Genomic DNA, 16,087 nt, shown 5'->3' with positions numbered 1-16,087 from the left:
AAAAAGAATGATGTCTTACTGTTCTGGGGCCATGAACTTCCTAGCCTTCAGGATAGATGAATGAGAATACAGGGGAATACTGTTAGAATGTAACACTGTCTATACTCAAAGGACTTTTATACTTTAACAAAAAAGTTTAAAAAGCAAAGTTATGATGGATCCTCTAAACTCACACTTTAAGTTTTTATTTTCATCACCTGGTGCTCATCAAGGACAAGTGCCCTCCTTAATCCCCATCACCTGTTTTGCCCACCACCCCCCCCAACCTCCCCTCTGGTCACCATCCATTTGTTCTCTATAGTTGAGTCTGTTTCTTGGTTTGTCTCTCTCTCTTTCCCCTCTTTTGCTCATTTGTTTTGTTTCTTAAATTCCACATGAGTGAAATCATATGGTATTTGTCTTTCTCTGACTTACTTCGCTTAGCATAATACTATCTAGATCCAACCATGTCATTGCAAATGGCAAGATTTCATTCTTTTTTATGGCTGAATAATATTCCTCTGTGTGTGTGTGCGCGTGCGCACACCACCTCTCCTTTATCTATTTGTCAGTCAATGGATACTTGCCCTGCTTCCATATCCTGGCTATTGTAAACGATGCTGCCATAAACATTAGGGTACAAAAAAATAAACACTGGGGTGCATGTTTCCCTTTGAATTAGCCTTTTCATATTCTTTGGGTAAATATCTAGTGATGTGATTGCTGCATCATAGGACAGTTCTATTTTTAATTTTTTGAGGAGCCTCCATACTGTTTTCCAGAGTGGCTGCACCAGTTTGCCTTCCCACCAACAGCACATGAAGGTTCTTATTTATCCGCATCCTTGCCAACACTTCTTGTTTCCTGTGTTTTTGATTTTAGCTACTCTGACAGGTGTGAGGTGATATCTCATTGTGGTTTGGATTTGCATTTCCCTGATGATGAGTGATGTTGAGCATCTTTTCATGTGTCTGTTGGCCATCTGCCTGTCTTCTTTGGAGAAATGTATGTTCATGGCTTCTGCCCATTTTTTAATTGGATTATTTGTTTTTGGGGTCTTGAGTTATATCCGTTCTTTATATATTTTGGATACTAACCCTTTAGCAGATATGTCATTTGCAAATATCTTCTCCCGTTCAGTAGCCTGCCTTTTAGTTTTGTGGATTGTTTCTTTTGCTGTTCAGAAGCTTTTTATTTTGATGTAGTCCTGATTATTTTTGCTTTTGTTTCTCTTGCCTCAGGAGACGCATCTAGAAAAGTGTTGCTACAGCCCATGTCAGAGACGTTACTGCCTGTGCTCTGTTCTAGGATTTTTACGTTCAGGTCTCCTATTTAGGTCTTTCATCCATTTTTGAGTTTATGTTTGTGTAAGAAAGTGTCCTGTTTCATTCTTTTGCATGTCACTGTCCAGTTTTCCCAACACCATTTGTTGAACAGACTGTTGTCTTTTTTCCATTTAAACAATGGAAATACAAATTTCCTGCTTTGTTGAAGATCAGTTGGCCATATATTTGTGGGTTTGTTTCTGGATTTTCTATTCTGTTCCATTGATCTATGTGCCTGTTTTTGTGCCAGTACCATACTGTTTTGATTACTATAGCTTTGTAGTATAACTTGAAGTCTGAAATTGTGATAACCTCGTTTCTTTTTTCTCTTTCAAGATTGCTTTGACTATTCAGGGTCTTCTGTGGCTCCATACACATTTTAGGATGGTTTGTTCTAGTTCTGTGAAAATGCTGTTGCTATTTTTTTTTTATTTATTTTTATTCTTATGTTAATCCCCATACATTACATCATTAGTTTTAGATGAAGTGTTCCATGATTCATTGTTTGTGCACAACACCCAGTGCTCCATGCAGAGTGTGCCCTCCTCAATACCCACCACCAATGCTGTTGCTATTTTAATGTGGATTGCATTAAGTGTGTAGATTGCTTTGGGTAGTACAGACATTTTAACAATATTTGTTCTTCCAACCCATGTAAACTCCCATGTTTTAAGAGACAGACTCCACCTCCTCCTCAGGGTTTTGACCCAGCTGCACGTGATCCTCCCTCAGCTCTCCTCTGTTTGGGCCCCTCAATTATGATTATGCTCCCACGAGGTGCCTATCAGGTGGCTCCCTGTCCCGAAGGTTCTTCCATCATTTCTAAGGATGAGAATCCTAAATGGTAAAGTCCAGAACCAAACTTGGAGAACACTTGAGCCCCCAGCTGAAAGACATTAATCGTCCACGGACAGCTTTCTTAAACAAAAGAGAATTTGTAACCGGAGAGCAAAGCAATTTCTGCTCAGAGCCGTGACTAAATGAGGATGTGCAAAAACCATTTGGACTTTTGTCCCACATGATAGCCTCAGTCCCAGTATAGGCACTGTGGTTCCCAGGACCGGGTGTGCACCGTGCCCTTGGCTGGGCCCCATGGGGTCTGCGGGCCACTTGGCAGCCCTGCCTGGCACACCCTCAGCCAAGTTCACTTCCCTGAGCGCAAGACTCGCCCGTGCCAGCACGGAGCTATTAATTATTTTTCTTTGTCAAACCTTTGTCAGCAACTTCATCCCAAAAGTAGTGGTTTATTTTCCCTTTGGCAGTGTTTGCGACTCTAGTAAATAAGAGATAATTATACTCCAGTTTTAAAATTAAAACAGAAAAGCTAGAGATGCAAGTGAAGAATTATTTACATTTTACAGCAGCCTACTTCCCTGGTCAGAGATTCAACAGAGTCAGTTTGCTGTGTTTTATGAGGACTCCGAGGGGTTTGAGTGGTTTACGTGTTAAATTTTTATCTTAAGAGGCCTGAAACTCCTGATCTTTTGCTTCGAGGTAACCTTCAGCACCATTCTAAATTCTGTTGTGTTTTAGTCCCTCTGAAGGAATTTAAGGTTCTAAAACTGCGATTAAAATGTGGGAGCTGAAGGAATCGCAAGATGAAACGAGAGCACAGGGCAGCATTTGGAGCTGGTTTGGTTGCATGGTGACCTTCCCGTGTGCATAATGCTCCGATTTGGCAGCTGGGGAGAAAGCCGGACTTGTCTTGTGGCTGCAGAGAATTTCCTTTTCTTTTTTTCTTTTTTTTGGTCGCCTAGTTTGTGCTTGGAAAGTGAAAATAGATTCAAACGCGTCCTGCCAAACATTTGATCTTGTTGTCATAGGAAGTGAAAGGAATTGTGAGAAGGAATTTTAAAAATGGAATTGGATTTCTAATTTTGTTTGGCCAGTGGCCCCATGTGCGGGGCGGAGAGGTGCTGGGGGCGGGGGGGTTAGCCTCCCGGAGGGACGTTGAGGAGCCTCTCTCCACTGGGCCTCCAGCTCTGCTATGTGAAGGCTTTGGGAGGAGAAGATACCTTCCGCTTACATCAGAGGAACGAATACTCAGATTCAAGGGCCGTGTTCTTTTCAGAGCCTAAGACTGGGCCCAGGAGCCTGCCTGGACACTGGCAGGCTGGCCTCGCTCCCTGCTTTTTGCCTGCCTCCCCACTGACGGGGTGAAGTGTGGAGGGCCGGAGGGCAGTGCCGAGGACCTCGCCACTTGGGGGGGGATTTACTTCTGACAAGTGAGCTGTTGGCTGCTCTGATATGGGTGGGCATGGGAGCCCTGGAAATCTCTGAATACTCCCAACAGGCCCCTGGGGCCCCTGGAGCAGAGACGGAATGAGAAACTGGAAACCAGGCTTCCAACACAGTGGAGTGGGCAGAGTCAAGTTTTGTGTGCTATAGGCTCAGCTTTCTCCTAGGCCTCGGCTTCGGTGAATCATAGGAGAAAGCCTTATTTTGACAAGGCAGCCTTTAAGACATACCAACCCCTTTGACGATTAAGTGGTCTTGCCCTCCCCACCCCCACCCCACCCCCACCCCAGATGTGCTCTGCTAACCTGGCAGCGCTCCCTGATGTCATCAATACTGAAATTTATTTGGAAGGATGAGGAGAGTTTTAGCCGATGGGAAGCAACAGCCAGTGTTGACTCCCAAGGGGGATCAGCCTTTACATCATCTGAACCGAAGACGTTTTCTGGAGTGCAGTGTATATTATCACAGATCTTAATTTCAGGCATAGATGTTAGAATAATTTCATTGTGAAATATGGTGCTAGTAAAATTCAGCATTAGCATGAGCAGTCAATAATTCAAACTTTTATTTGCTCTCATGTCGAAGGGATATCTTTCTGCTCCCGTTCAGCCAGGGGGCAAAAAAGAGTGAGAAATCTAGCATTTTGCTGATAATAGTACTTCTTGGCGCCCCCCCCCCCCAATTAATTTTTTTTCTTAAAGAAGAAGCGTCTGATTTATTAGGTCTCTGAAATCCACGAGAGTCCTGCAGAGCTTCCTGGATCTTTGCGGAGAGGCTCTTGGCCTCTGCTGTTGGCGCTATTCTAGGCATGCCTTATTAGGGGCAGAAAGTTTGGGAACTTAGGAGAACTGTTTATAACGTCCATTTGTTTCCCCTGTCAACATCTTAATGCCACGCCGAACGGGCTGCTTTGGCACGGTGCTCTGAAGTGGAATGACTGAGGGGGGGATTTTTCCCCTTGGCGAAACTGATCCACTAGCCTGTGTGACTAGCTTTAGAAGGATTTTCATCTGTAGAATAAATTCGGCCCTTATGAACATAAATGGCTCTGCCACCCTTCGGCAGGCAGATGGAGCATGTGCTTCACATTATTGATTCAAGGCAGCATTAGGGCTGGTGGAAGCAACTTTTTTTTTTTTTTAAAGATTTATTTATTTATTTGAGAGAGCGAGAAAGAGAGAGAGAGAGAGTACATGAGAGGGGGGAGGGTTAGAGGGAGAAGCAGACTCCCCGCTGAGCAGGGAGCCCGATGCGGGACTCGATCCCGGGACTCCAGGATCATGACCTGAGCCGAAGGCAGTCGCCCAACCAACTGAGCCACCCAGGCGCCCCATGGTGGAAGCAACTTTTAAGAAAGCAGGGTCTGCACAGCCCCATCTTGCTTCCAGGTCCAAGGCAGTCTTAAAATTGTCCGGGGTTTGGGAGCAGCGCCTTCTGATGGGAATGCTGTGTGACACGAACCTTGCCAAAAACGAATGGATCATTTACAGGAAATAAGAAGTTAAAGAGGAGGATGAGTCAGTAGACTTCAAAGCTCGCTCGTTTCCACAGAACTTAAATAATGAATAACAAAAACTGAGGATTTCATAGACAGTTTACACAGCTCTCGGTGCAGCTGGGACCTTCACCCCGGCTCCAGTGCTGTCTGCTTCCAGGAGGTTCCCTACTGCCTCAGGAAGGAAAAGAAGATAAGGAGGAAGGAAGGACAGAAAGGGAGAGAGAGAAGGGAGGGAATGGAAATGAAAGAAGGGAAGTGATCTTGAAAGGGAGAAGAACGATGGACAGATGGACGGATGGATGGATAGATGGACGGACGGATAGATGATTGGATGGATGGGAAAAGAAAGGGAGGGAGGGACTGAAGGAAGGAAGAAGGAGAAGGGAAGGAGAAAGGGGGGCAGAGGAGGAGGGCCGATCAGACGGTGGGTAGTTAAGTCTGATTTTGCACAAATACATTTTGTGTGGCAAATATCCTGGTACATCTGTCATGTGGATCTCTGTTTCGCTGATTACTAAAGTCAGATAGAATTGTGTATTTTTTTTTAAATGCCACTGAGTCATTTCTGAGCTCATAGACAAGGAGTTTAAGGAGTTCTATTTTGGAACTACTTATAATGGAGAACTGTATTTGAGAAAACCAGGGGCTGGTTCAGATTATAAGCACAGTGCAAACGTCTGTCACTTTAAGGAAACTTGCATATCAATGAAACAGACCGATTAGGGAGATTTATGCATATTATAAAAACCTTTTGATTCAGCAATTCCACTTTTATGAGTTTATTCTTAAGAAATCAGTGGACATCATATATGATTGGACACCAATCCTATGGTATAGCCGGTAGTAATATACTTTATAATGTCATTAAAAATACAACGCAGTTGTATATTATTGACATGGAATGATTATATTATATATATATTTGCATTGAGCAAAATCTGGGAATGCATACCTAAAATGTTGACCGTGAGTAAGTCTGGAAGGTAGGGTTTGGAGTGATTTTAATTTTTCCGTCTGTGTTTCCTAATTTATTTTCTACAGTGAGTATGTATTACTTGCCTAATATAAAAATAATTGGGGGGGCGCCTGGGTGGCTCAGTTGGTTAAGCGGCTGCCTTCGGCTCAGGTCATGATCCCAGGGTCCTGGGATCGAGCCCCGCATTGGGCTCCCTGCTCGGCGGGGAGCCTGCTTCTCCCTCTCCCTCTCCCTCTGCCTGCCGCTCTGCCTACTTGTTCTCTCTCTCTATCTCTCTGTCAAATAAATAAATAAAATCTTTAAAAAAATATATTAATTGGTAGGTGAGGAGGATTTTTCACTCTGAGAGAGAGGATTTATTTAATAAGCTTTTTTTCCACAGAGAAGGGCCCAAGTTCAGTTTGTGTTTACTGAGCCCCTCCCAATGCTGGAAGGGGAAAAAAAATTTTCCCAAATGTCAAAATCCTGTTTTGGGATCTTTTTTGCCTTAAGGGCCCCCCCGGCGCCTAGGCTTCCTTCTTGCTTATAGCTTGACCTGAGTCTCCTCAGAAGGCCGGAGCCAGCAGATACCCTTCTGACTTGGGGGCATCTCTGGCGGGGTGGCACCCTCTCCTCAGGCTTCAACACCCCAGCGTTACCAGGTTCTGATGGGAAGTGACCATTGGCCACTCAGGGCCAGCTTGGGTGTTGCACAAGACTCAGAGTCGAGGTGGAGAGGAGAACACATTTACTTGAAAGAAAACAAAACAAAACAAAAACAAAGTGCAAGTCATTGTAAAGTTCCTGCTGGCACACTCCTGTGGGCCCTGAGGAAAATCAGGAACTGAATTCCTGCCCCACTGTCAGAAATTCTCCAAGGAAGTCGGCATGGGCCCAATGAGAGGCCAAAGTGGAGCGCGGGCCACCTACCTGGGCTTTTGTTCATGACGGATGCTCCCAGTCTCTGGCTGGGTGGCTTGGGTTTGTTCCCTCAGTGTGGGCTTGGCGAGGCTGCCCTGGCAAACCCTGACCACAACAGGCCTCAGAGGTCTCCCCTCTGGATCTTGTGCTTCCATGTGTTTGGGGGCTGTGGTGACCTCTGGGACCAGCTTCCCACTTTGGTCTTGTTTTCTCTTTGTTAGGTCCAGCTGGTCTCATCCCTGGGGGCAGGATGGGTGTGGGAGGACGATGAAAGACAGTTGGGATTCTTCAGCTGGTGGGTTGTGGGCCTGGAGTAGAGCCGAGCTTCTCAGCCATCCCTACCACAGCCTCCCCCAGCCCTAGTTCCTGGTTGGGACATAACCTCTGGTTCTGACTTGAGCTGGAGCCGGCACGATGATTGCTTTTTCTCCGTAAGGCAATTGTACTTCGTTGGGGCCTAACCGAATCTTTATCCTGCTACCCACTGCCTTTGGGACCCAGGCAGGTCCCTTCACCTCTCTGAGCCTCTGTTTCCTCACCTGTGACATTTCAGCTTTCTTGGGGGTTGAAGACTAAATGTGCTAACAGGAAAATGCTTCCAGGAGCGCCTCGCATGCTGTCATCATAATAATTATTACTGCTGTGATAACTGACATTTATTGAAGAATGCTTTGTGCCGGGCACTCTTATAAACACTTCGGGTGCAGTAATTTACTTAATCCTCACAATGGCCTGTGAGGTAGGTACGAACAAATCCCATTTACAGGTAAGGACATCGAACCACGGAGAGAATGAATAACTTGCCCAAATTAGTAAGTGAATTAGTGAAGTAACCAGGCTGTGACCAGGGAGGTTCTTTTGTTGTTGTTGTTTTAACTGTGGTAAAATACACACAGCATAAAATTTACCATCTTAACCGTGTTTAATGGTACAGTTCGGTGGCGTCAAGCACGTTCACGTTGTTGTGCAACTCGTCTCCACAGCTCCTTTCATCTTGCAAAACTGAAACTCTATACTCATTAGACAGCAAGTTCCCATTAACCCTGCCACCCCCAGACCCTGGAAACCGCCATCCTACTTTCTGTCCCTGTGATTTTGATGACTCTCAGTACCTTGTATTTGTCTTTCTGTGACCGGCTTATTTCACCCAGCATAATGTCCTCGAGGTGTATCCATGCTTGCTTCTTTTTTAAGGCTGAATAATATTCCATTACATGCACAGACCACGTTTTTGTTTATCCATTTATCTGCCAGTCAACATATGGGTTGCTCCCACATTTTGGCTGTTGTAATGCTGTTGTGAACATAGGTGTATCTGTTTGAGTCCCTGCTTTCAGTTCTTTGAGGTATAAACCCAGAAGTGGAATTGTTGGATCATATGATCATTCTATTTTTAATTTTTTGAGGAACTGCCATACTCTTTCCCACAGTGGCTGTAACATTTTACTTTGCCACCAGCAATGTGCAAGAGTTCCAGTTTCTCCATGTCCTTATCAGCACTGGTTTTCTGGTTTTTGGAGAGTAGCCATTCCAGCGGGTGTGAGATGGTATCTTATCATGGCTTTGATTTTCATTTCCCTGATAACTAGTAACTTCAGTATCTTTTCATGTGCTTATTGGCCATTTGGGTATCTTCTCTGGAGAAATATCTATTCAAATCCTTTACCCTTTTTTTAGTCAGGTGGGGTGGTTTTTTTGTTATTGTTGTTGAATTATGGTAGTTCTTTATATATTCTGGATACTAACCCCTTATCAGATATACAGTTTGCAAATATTTTCTCCCATTCCATGGGCTGTCTTTTCACTCTTCTTGGTTGTGTCCTTTGATGCACGGAAGTTTTAAATTCTGACATTGTCCAATTTGTCTACTTTTGCTTCTGTTTCCTGTGCTTTTGGTGTCCTATCCAACCAAGGGGTTCTTTTGGAGTGATCTATAGTTGAAGAAAGCTGGAAGAAGCAAATTCTACTCAATTTTTGTGGAAGGTAAGACACGAAGACCAAAGACACCACTCTGCATGGTGTTGAACAGTACAGAGAGACTTAATAAAAAAAGATAAAGTATAACTGAGGGAAGGCAATTTGGGATTGGATCTCAGCCCAAAATCAAGAGAATACTGAATACTGTATTACCAGACACTCTTTGAGGCAGAAAAAAGAAAGGGTCCTCAAGGGCTGGGAGCCAAGAAGTCCAAATAAGAATAAAAAATTAGGAGAAGATGAGGGAAATAACAGGTCTTTGAGGATCTAAGACGGGGAGGGGGCTTTTAAGATCTCCTACCTTTGCGGTAATTACAGAACAGGGGGGAAGGGTGCGCATTGGGGAAGGAATTACTGGGTGAAATTTGAGCAGGGAAGTTGACAAATTCTCCTGGCTGGGGAAAAGGGAGGGTCTACAGACTGGGTTAAACTGGATTTTGCAACTGTATAGGAGAAAAAGCAGGACCAGGAGGAAGCCAAGGCTGCTAATTAAGAGAGAGGGAGGGCTTTTCAGAGACCCAAGGAAATGACTGCAGAGCTAAATTCTTAGTCCCTTTCAGCCTTCCCTGTAAGGGTTCCAGTCACAGTGAATCCGGCACAGCCAGGGCATGCAAAGAAACATCTGAAGCCCATGCAACGCCCATCGGTTTCTGTTATTTAGTTTTTAAATGGAGAGAAATATACCGTGGCAGGAAGAACCCTGGCCATGATTGTCGCTACCGAGCCCTGAGAGGCGGGGCAAGTCTCATGCAGCGAGGCCAGCGCACTTAAAGCAGCAGTCCAGGAAGACAGTTCCCCAAGCCAGGAGGAAGTTCGGCTAGAAAGACGCTGTGCTGGGAGGCAGAAGCCCAGGGGCCGGCTGGCTTTGCAGTGAATTTCCTCTGCTTCGGGGCTTCTTCGCATCTTTTTCTTTTCTTCTTTTTAAATATCCTCTCTCTCTCTTTTTTTTTAATAATTGATGTATAGCTGACATACGATGTTATGTTAGTTTCAGCTGTACCCCATAGTGAATCAACCATTCCCCACATCACTCCATGCTCACCAGAGTAAGCGTGGTCACCATCTGTCACCACGCAACGGTATCACAATATTATTGATTATGTTCTTGGTGCTGTACTTTTCACCTAGAAAACAAAGGCCATAGCAAGTTGATCTTGTTTCAGACAGGCAGAGAGTACTATTCAAATGATCTCAAGGAATGGGGGTTTATTTTAAGGATGCACATTGATAAGAACTCTGAAAAAACAAAAGCCAGAGACTACAGGCTGAGCAGCCACCACACGGCGACTGGACCTTAGGAGGAAGGAACGTGGAAGGTGCTCAGAATCCAAGGCAGCAGGAGAGGCTCTGGAGGTAGAAGTTTCTGGATCTGCGGGCTGGTGTGCCACCATTCCAGTGACTCTGTCTACTCCAGATCTTTTTTTCCATCTTTGCTTCTACTTGCCCATCCTTTCTACTTGCAGCAATGATTGTTCTGTGGGCTCAGACTCGGAGCCCAAAGGCTCGTTTTTAGCAATGATGAGGGTGATGATAATAGCTGACATTTGTTGAGGGCATACTGTGTATCAGGCACTGTTCTAAGCACTTTATAGGTCTTAAATCACTCAATCTATTATTCCCAGTTGATAGATGGAAACCACTGAGGCCCAGTGAAACATTTTGTTCATGGTCACACAGCTAGGTAAGCAACATAACCAGCGTTCAGGTCCAGAGCTTGTGTTCTTCACACCACCCACTGCCTCCCAGCAAGGTTGGAAGGAGTTAGCAGTCAGAGGTCATAAATTCCTATTTCCTTCAATGGTCACCCAAGCAACTGTCAACTGTCTGACAATTCACATCAACCTGTTTGGGACGTTTAGTATTTTTCAATCTGTAGCAGCTCTGAGAAGTGGTACTATTCTGAATTTACTCAGTGTCGTAGCTTGATGGACGCAGGTGTTTGCCATTATGGGTTCCTTGACATGGGACAGGCAAGAGGTCTGAGGATCAGACCCAACTACAGAGAGTGGCCCCGATGAGGACATCCAAGCATGGTAACAAGGATTACGGACATTTCAGCCCTAAATACAAGTGTTTACATTATATCCAATTAGTAAAATCTAGGCAAAGACATGGGACTGGGCTTCAGGGTGAGGGTTGGAGTATTAAGCCATGAGAATGGATGAACTTTCCTAGAGAGAATGTATGAGGCGGTGACTCCAACTACATATATCAGATTCTTTCTCTGAGAGTCTAAATACCAGATCTAACAACAGACATGTTTTTCTTTAATCTGCCTTTTAAGATCTCCTACCTTTGCGGTAATTACAGAACAGCTTTGCTGAAATGGACTTCACATGGTCTTAGGATACCTACCAGAGCATATCTCAGCTGCCCACCTGCTGACACCTAACTGCCAAGGCTGTCCTTTGTGGGCAGGCTGGGGATGATTACAAGGGCAGTGATACATCAGACTCTCAGTGCCCTAATTGCAGTGTTTTTACTCATTTATGTATTTCAATGGAAAACAATGGTTTAAATTCTTGAACTGGAATTGCACAAATAGAATTTGGACACTCCTTTCCTTAATCCACAAGATAATTGGAAAAGCCAAAAGGATGCATTCTACAAATATTGGGACTGATCTTATCTTTTTCTGATCTTTTTCTTTTGGAGCTAAACTATCTACCCTCTAGAAATATTGGAACAAGTCAGGCCTGGAGCATTCTTGATTGAGCGGTTCATGATCTATTGATAGAATGCAAAGCCTTACCAGGTGACCATGCAAGCCAGATGCTGCAGCTTTTTTTTAAGATTTTATTTATTTATTTGTCAGAGAGAGAGCACAAGCTGGGGGAGTGGCAGGCAGAGGGAGAGGGAGAAGCAGGCTCCCCGCTGAGCAGGGAGCCCCACGTGGGGCTCGATCCCAGGACCCTGAGATCATGATCTGATTTGAAGGCAGATGCTTAACCGACTGAGCCACCCAGGTGTCCCCAGATGCTGTAGCTTTAACCTGACTTCTCCCTGCTTTGGAGGGTATTCCAGCCAGGGAAGGGCTTTGACCCACAGCTGTCAAATTGTCATCTTCTGTGTCTAATTGGAGATGTTTTGTAGTGCTTTCCCATTTAGGAGTCTTAGGCTTGTTTCTTTTTTTAAACTTAAAATTGTTCCATATTGGGGCACCTGGGTGGCTCAGTCGTTAAGCGTCTGCCTTCGGCTCAGGTCATGATCCCAGGGTCCTGGGATCAAGCCCCACATCAGGCTCCCTGCTCCGCAGGAAGCCTGCTTCTCCCTCTCCCACTCCCCCTGCTTGTGTTCCCTCTCTCGCTGTCTCTCTCTCTGTCAAATAAATAAATAAAATCTTTAAAAAAAAAAATTGTTCCATATTTACCTCTCCATCCATAGATCTACTACTCACTTACAGTGTTTAATAACTTCATAGAATCGCAATGAATCGCTACACCAAATTTACTTAACCTGCTCCCCTATGGTTGGACATTTAAACCGATTTGATATTGGTTCTTCTTAATCTGCTGTTAGAAACTTTGTTCACATTTCTTACTTTTCTTTCTTTTTTTTGTCTCTCTTTTCCTCTTGTGTATTTCCTTGGGATGTAGTCCCCAAGAGGAATTAAGGATCCAAAGGTTTATGGTTCTTGTTCCACGCTGTCAGAAAGCCTGCGGAAACCCTGGGGTCATTTGCAGTGGTCCTAGCAGTGGCTAAGTATGCGTGTTCCCGTCGGCTCTGCCAATGTTGCCTAATCGTGGTCTCTTACATTGTTTTCAAGTAGGTATTCGGTTATTTTAATTCCTATTTCTTTAGTAGTGAGACTGAACCCCTTCCCAGGTGCTGGTTTATCCGGTATGGTTCCCAGTGTGCATGTGCAGATATATAAAGTGTCTGGCATAGGGCCGTGACTTACTGACATTCCTTCTCTCTCTCTCTCTTTTTCCTCTGTCCCTTTGCTCTCGGTCAAGTGTGTTCTCATTGCTGATGGCAGTGTATGTTTATATCACAATGTAAGATTTCATTCCTACTTTTGGATCTTAAATATTTACCCATTGTCTGTGTCATAACTTCGAACTTCCTTTTGCCCCTTTGTGTTTGTTACTTTTTATTAAGGAGACTTTAAGTAGACTTTAAAAAATATATATATTTTTAAGATTTTATTTATTTGACAAAGAGAGACACAGTGAGAGAGGGAACACAGGGGGAGTGGGAGAGGGAGAAGCAGGCTTCCCACGGAGCAAGAAGCCCGATGCGGGGCTCGATCCCAGGACCCTGGGATCATGACCTGAGCTGAAGGCAGACACTTAACGACTGAGCCACCCAGGCGCCCCTAGACTTTAAAATATTTGAATTCACCTTTCTCTAGTCTTAGGATACTATTTTGTTTTTCAGTAGGCATGGATTTCTCTCTCTGCTACAGCCGACATAAATGCATAATTTTTTTTCAGTGCTCTCTGTGTTTAATTAGTTCATTGACCAATTTGGAAAGTATTATCGTGTTTGGTGAGTTACGAATACGATCTACTTTTCTTCATAGTGATACCAGATTGTTCCATTAACATTTATTAAAGAGTGATTCTTTCATTCATCACTGTGATTCTTAGTTTTGTTTGCTGTATCCCAAGGACTTATCGGTGCTTAAATCCATCTATGGAATCACTGTTTGATTAGTCTTTGTTCTGGCTTTGATCCAGCAAAATTCAGTCTTGATGAAGATCACTTTATAATATATCCTTAAATTTAATTATTATACCCTCCAACAATCTTCTTTGGTATTATTATGTATTTATTTTTCCTTATTAATTTTGCTAGTGATTTATTACATTCTAGAACATTCTGGCAGGACTTCAGTTGTTCTTATGTTACTCTATTTTTTTATGGACTAATGTTACTGATATTACTCTAAATTTTCTAAGTGAGGAGGAGTGGATATAACTTTGTTTAGGTATTCTTTTATTTTTCCTACTATGATTTTTATCATTTTTACTTCACTAGATATCTTCTGCACCTAGATACATAAATTCTCAAGTATTTCCTTTGTTTCAGTATTGGGCATAGCACCATTTTTCGTTGCCTTTTCTCGCTTTACATCAATGGTATGCATTTGGTTGATCTTGCATTTTCTATTTGCTCTCTCGTATCACCTGCAAAAACGTGATAGTTCTAATTCTGCCTTCCTATATTTATTCTGCAGTTCTTTTCCATCTTGTCTTGCAATATTGTTTAATACTCGCTCCAGTGGGAGTGCTGAGAAGGGCATCTTAGGCTTCTGCCTGTGTTTGCAGCCATGGCTGCTCATGGCCATTTAAATTTAAATAAATTAAAAGTTAAATAAAGTAAAAAATTCAGTTCCTCTGTCACATTAGCCACATCTGAGTGCGCAGTAGACACACATGACTTGTTATGACTGCATGGGACAGCACAAATAAATACTCCATCATTGCAGAAAGTGTTAAGGCACAGCACTAATCTACCATTTCCACATGAAGAATAATAGTGAGGGGCGCCTGGGTGGCACAGTCGGTTAAGTGTCCGACTCTTGGGTTTTGGTGCAGGTCATGACCTCAGGGGCGTGCGAGGGAGCCCCCTGTCGGGCTCAGCGCTTGGTGCAGAGTCTGCTGGAGGATTCTCTTTCTCCCTCTCCCTCTGCCCCGTCTGCTTGTGCTCGCTCTCTCTCTCAAATAAATCTTTTTTTTTTTAACAAAAGAATAATATTGAAACTCAGATTTAAATCTGTGATCTTTTTTATCTTAAGGTATCCATCTCCTCTTCCTATTTTGAAGACTTCTTTTAAATAATTAACATTGAATGTTAATGATGGCCTTCTCAGCATCCACCAATAGAATTCTTAGATTTAAAAATTGATTTTTTTTTTTACATGAAAGCATTGAACTGTCCTAATAATTTCCCCCATCTAGTGCTGGTTCTGTCTTTGTAAAATAGCTTACGCTTGTTTATTTTTTAAACATTTCCCCTTTGTCTATAGGAAATTATTTATGGTTTATTAAACTATATTCTTGTACAAGGTAGTCCTAGCATTCTCTCTCGCTCAGTGTTGTCCTCAGGTGTTTTAGATCAAGATCTTATTTACTCCCTAATATGACTTATATGATAAACAATCTTGTATTCTGAAACCTTTTATGTAACTGATATTTGAAAATTTATAGATGTTCTCTGGAGAACCCATTAGGGGCTTCTTTTAGAAATGTATGGAGGGGACAGAACTTTTTTATTTTTTTATTCAACATAATTAGTTCAGTAAGCACCGTCGAATGTAAACCTCTCCTGTGAAACACAGGGCAAAATGCTGTATGGCAAGATGAACATAATATTGGCTATTGAAAAGAATGAGGCTTTCATAGCCCCTCTTCACAGGATTCTTCAAGGCTCTCTCCTACCCCTCAGTGCCCCCCTGTTGTACTCCCCAGCTTGACCACCAGGTCAGTCCTCTCACATACGCCCCAGCTCCAGTACAGTGACCACATTCCGTCATCCCAAGTATGAGTTTCTCTTGCAGAGAATGCCCTTTTCCCCCTCACCTCTCATTCACCCTGAGGACCCACCCAAAGTTCCTGTCTTCGTGATTTTCCAAGTGATTTCTTTCTGCTCTCATCTTAATGTATTCCTTGAGCATGTCATTCTTTTTGGCAAATAACTATTCACAGCCTTGTATCATCTAATTATCTTTTGTGTTATTATGTACCTCTCCTGTGTCTAAGGTCCCTGTAGGGATAGGAGTGAAGGTAGATTTCAGGTCTCTCATTTCTTTTGTTCAGCAGACACGGGCCAGTATATAGCGCTAAGTATGTGGCAGACATTCAGAGATACTTACTGAACAAGTGTCTTGATATATTAGCGATTCTTACTCTATTACCAGGAAAACTAACAAAATCTCTGGCCATGGGCAGGATTTAGAGCTTTTGTAAACTAGTATAACCTATTTGGAGAAACAGGCAAAAGAGTTTCCATAAAGGACCATACTCATCTTCCCGACTGAATTCAGCCCCTTGTTCCCACTCACTCAACAGGTAACTGCTGAGTTATGCCCTCCTTCCCACGTGCCACAGGTGGGAGAATCAGGGTTGAACAAAATAAACATGGCCTCTGGCTTCATGGTGTCCACAGTCCAGTAGGGGAGATTGGTATTAAATAAGTATACCACCAAATAAAGATGTCGTAAGAAATTGTGCTAAGTACTACAAAGGA

General features: G+C 43.4%; 1 protein-coding gene and 1 long non-coding RNA gene across 2 annotated transcripts in view; both read left to right on the top strand.

Annotated features, from left to right (window-relative positions):
- PARVA (parvin alpha) overlaps nucleotides 1-16,087 on the top strand; it is a 177,145-nt gene that overhangs the window by 39,108 nt on the left and 121,950 nt on the right. The gene's annotated exons all lie outside the window — the stretch shown is intronic.
- Nucleotides 4,801-10,119, top strand: LOC118004115. Its single transcript, XR_004677485.1, has 2 exons — nucleotides 4,801-6,080; nucleotides 8,830-10,119. It is a non-coding gene; the product is annotated as an uncharacterized LOC118004115 (long non-coding RNA).

The sequence above is a fragment of the Mirounga leonina genome, unplaced genomic scaffold (genome assembly GCF_011800145.1).
Source record: "Mirounga leonina isolate KUSES-001 unplaced genomic scaffold, KU_Mleo_1.0 Mir_92, whole genome shotgun sequence".
Classification (NCBI taxonomy): Eukaryota; Metazoa; Chordata; class Mammalia; order Carnivora; family Phocidae; genus Mirounga; species Mirounga leonina.
The sequence above is the reverse complement of the archived record's forward strand: the minus strand, read 5'-3'. Positions and strand labels throughout refer to the sequence as shown.